Source organism: Rhododendron vialii, chromosome 8a (assembly GCF_030253575.1).
Source record: "Rhododendron vialii isolate Sample 1 chromosome 8a, ASM3025357v1".
Lineage (NCBI taxonomy): Eukaryota > Viridiplantae > Streptophyta > Magnoliopsida > Ericales > Ericaceae > Rhododendron > Rhododendron vialii.
In genome coordinates this window covers 30401549-30405089 of record NC_080564.1, presented here as the reverse complement: position 1 = coordinate 30405089, position 3541 = coordinate 30401549, and the positions used below count along the sequence as shown (strand labels likewise).

The window sequence follows — 3541 nt, the reverse complement described above, 5'->3', positions numbered from 1 at the left end:
CAAACTTGAAGGTTAAAAAAGTTGCAATTGATATTTGGAGAACGAAAATGAGACTCGGGTGAAATTAGGAGCACTATTTCTGTAAATTTCCCCTTTTTTTTTGGTCATGAAGCCCTTAAATTATACATAAACAAGGTAAGATTTAATTGGTTCATTCAGTTGTATGATGCTTGAAAAAATCGTACTTCTCGAGAATTACTCGTGATCATCGATTAGAGGTTGTTGAAGACCGGCTCGTCCGGTAAACAAGCCGGGTTTGAAGCAGACAGTTAACTCAAAGTCTCAAACAATGTACTGCGGGCTCTAGTCGTTTGGTTCGTTCATCTATCCTGGCCATTGTTATCATGTTGTAAAAGATATTTTACTTATTTGATATGTTCTTGGGGAGATTTCCAAGCAACTTGTTGAGTGGAGGGCTTAACGAAGCAAATTTGTATGCATGTCATCATGGGGCATTGTTATCTTTTTCCCTTTAATAAGAATAATTGCCTAATATCCTTAAGAAGCTTTTTCTTTGATTATTGTAGAGTATAATATTTGCGCTTTTGATCCGTTATCCCATCAATCTTTTCTCTCAACTTATTATGTTTTTCTTTAACGGGTCATATCCATTTCCAATCTTTTACGTGTTAATTGTGGGAGTGACAAGTTGCACATGAATATTGGTTCCAATCATTCAAAGTAGTTTCTATTTTTAGCATGTATACGTCTCGTTGTCCCGTAGGTTTTACGAGATATTGTAAACGCAAGACAATTTAGATCTTATATACACCCTTCTCTAAGTTTGGGAGAAGACTGCGCGACGCCAAATGTAGTACATGAGAGTAGTGTAATGAGCTTTCTAGTGGAAATTAAGACAGACTTCAAACAAATTAGCTTACATGCGATTCGGAGGTCAGACAATGTTGATTATCCTTTTCTACACTCTGCTTCTTATGAGAGGCGCCCTCAAATAAGAAAAGTGCGGATGTCGCTGGCAGCCGTTGGATCGTGATTTTAATGGTCCGATCTATTGATGGTCATAAATCATTTATGACCTGTGTTCTTTTCTATTCGTAAATGTGTTGCGAAAATATCAAAACGCGAGGTTAATGTACCCTAATTTTATTGTGACAAAAGACCTATTCACGTGGCTAGCTCAATAATCATATATACAAGCATCTTCAACAAATTGGGGGAAGGCAAATTAAATTGAAACCGCGTCACAACAACACAACACGTCGCACTTGACTTGGTCCAAGGTCAAAATCCCCGTTGATAATGTTTCCAAGGTTCAAAATAGTATATAAGAAGTTCAATAATTTTATTGTTGAATGATTTCTTGACATGACCGGCTAGTGTTTTTCCCTCTCTCCAGGAAGCCGACCTGAGTCTCGGTGGGCATATTGAAATTGTAATTTGACTGTTTCCTCGTTCCTGAACTACCCAGTTTTATATCCTTTTGTGGTACAAATTTACCACTTTTTTCAATATAGTCATGAATCGTTGTGTTCTTTATTTGATTGGATGGGAATTCTGTTCATATTAGTTGCCCAATGCATATCTTCCCATTTCCCCTCCCCTTACATCGTCAGACGTGCACTTATTTGTTTGTCGCGAAAAAATATCATTCGAACTCTTATTCTAAAGTGCTAGATATAATTATTCTGACAATACTGGTTTTTAAAAATCCGTTTAAAAAAAAGGAGGGAAGGTGATGATGTAGAAGATAATCATCTTGATCATCTTTAAGGGTAATCGAGTTCTTCATAAATATTATACGAGCGCGCGTGTACAAATAATTTACGTATACATCTAAATATAGGGTCGGATGAAGCTCTTCAAGTCATTATTTTTTTTCCAAGCGTGTAACTCTGTTAATTAACATATCCCTAACCAAACCTTTTTTCTAGTCGTATCTCCTAATTTGACCCCATTCCATTAGCAACTAATAGGACTTTTTTCAATTTTATCCTCACTTCAATTTTTTTTTTTTTTCGCGTTTCTGAGTTTTACGCCTCACTTATTTACTCAGTCAAATTTCCTTTTCAAGTTAGTTGTCGCATTGTGCAATTAATAAAGCCAAAAGTAATCGTAGCAACCGACATTTATTCAATTTTTAGCAGCTAAGAGAACAAGCGGTTCTATGGTGTAGTGGTTAGCACTCTGGACTTTGAATCCAGCGACCTGGGTTCGACTCCCGGTAGGACCTCTTTTTATTTATATTCTGTTTTAGAGTTTAAATTTATTTTTTAAGAGAGAAAAAAAAAAAACACAATCACATGATTTAACATTAAAAGTTTTTTCATGCTGATTTAAATACCACGCGTCATGGAATCTCTTTTCCCTTTTAGTGGGTCCACTTGAACGTTATCTCACCGTTTATTTTTGCATGGGATTAAAAGCAAGGGTATTTAAGGTCCCACTCCCACGTACTGCCCTTTAATTCCACCTTATGTGTCTACTTGATTTTCCGACCATAAAATTTGCAGTAAATTGAGGAGAAATTTCAGGGCTTCCTGTCCAAATTCGAATCCCACAAAACCCAAACATTTCAAATCTTAGGGTTGCTAGAGATTTTTTTGGGTCGTTAACAGTGGCGGAGTCAGGAAAAAAAGTCAAAGGGGGCCCGAACTATGAAAGAAATTTTTGTTAGTTCAATCCAGTCATTCAAGTTTTATATATAGAATGGTTTTGATTAATTCAACAATTAATCTCAAGTATTATTGCTATCATATCATTCGACGACACGTAGTATCATTACTGCACGGTATCATTTTACTATAATTTAGTGTGGTAAAAATGAAAGGAAATTGGATGGAGCTAGGGCTAGCTACTTCCGACCCCCACAATAGCTACGCAACCAACATTTGTTAATTCTTATAGTTTCAAAATATTGAAGTTTAACACTCACCCAAAATTTATGATTCTCGAATGCAAAAATTGGTATTCAGAACTTCAAGTAGTCGTCTGATAAAATGTTGGTGTTTAAAAATAACTCAATAATTAATTGATATACAGTCCATATAAAACTCATGTGAATCAGAAATATTAGTCCATATAAAACTCATGTGAATCAGAAATATTAGTCCATGGATACAAGAGAGCATATATGAATTTGGTGTCGGGTCACAAGAGAGAAATCTTTTGTAAATCTCATAGTCTCGATGTGAATGATCTGTCCTTAACCGGACCAATAAGGGAAATAGTCGAGGTGTGCGAAAGCTAGTTTAGACATCCTTGACCGTCGAAAAAAGAAGATATATATGAATTTGTATCCTATAAGCACAACAAAAAAATGGGGGTGGCATAGCCCCCTGGCACCTTGCAAGTGAAACCACTGGTTGTTATGTTCTGAGTTCCGTAATCAATTGAGATGAGCGTAAGTTGTCATTAAGATCCTGTCATAAAAAAAACGTTGATGGAAAATCTCCACGTAGTGTTCTAGGAATGAGATAAAAAGCCGTCGGGGGACCCAAATTGATGAAGTCCGTCACTTTTTGATCGCCCCCGTGGGTCCGTACGTACCCAGCGAAAGAGATAACGAAGCCCTTTACATAAA

At 36.4% G+C, this 3541-nt stretch overlaps 1 non-coding gene across 1 annotated transcript; it reads left to right on the top strand.

Annotated features, from left to right (window-relative positions):
• The first annotated feature begins 2119 nt into the window (after window positions 1-2119).
• Window positions 2120-2191, top strand: TRNAQ-UUG (transfer RNA glutamine (anticodon UUG)). The gene has a single exon. It is a non-coding gene; the product is annotated as a tRNA-Gln (tRNA).
• The last annotated feature ends 1350 nt before the right edge of the window (window positions 2192-3541 follow it).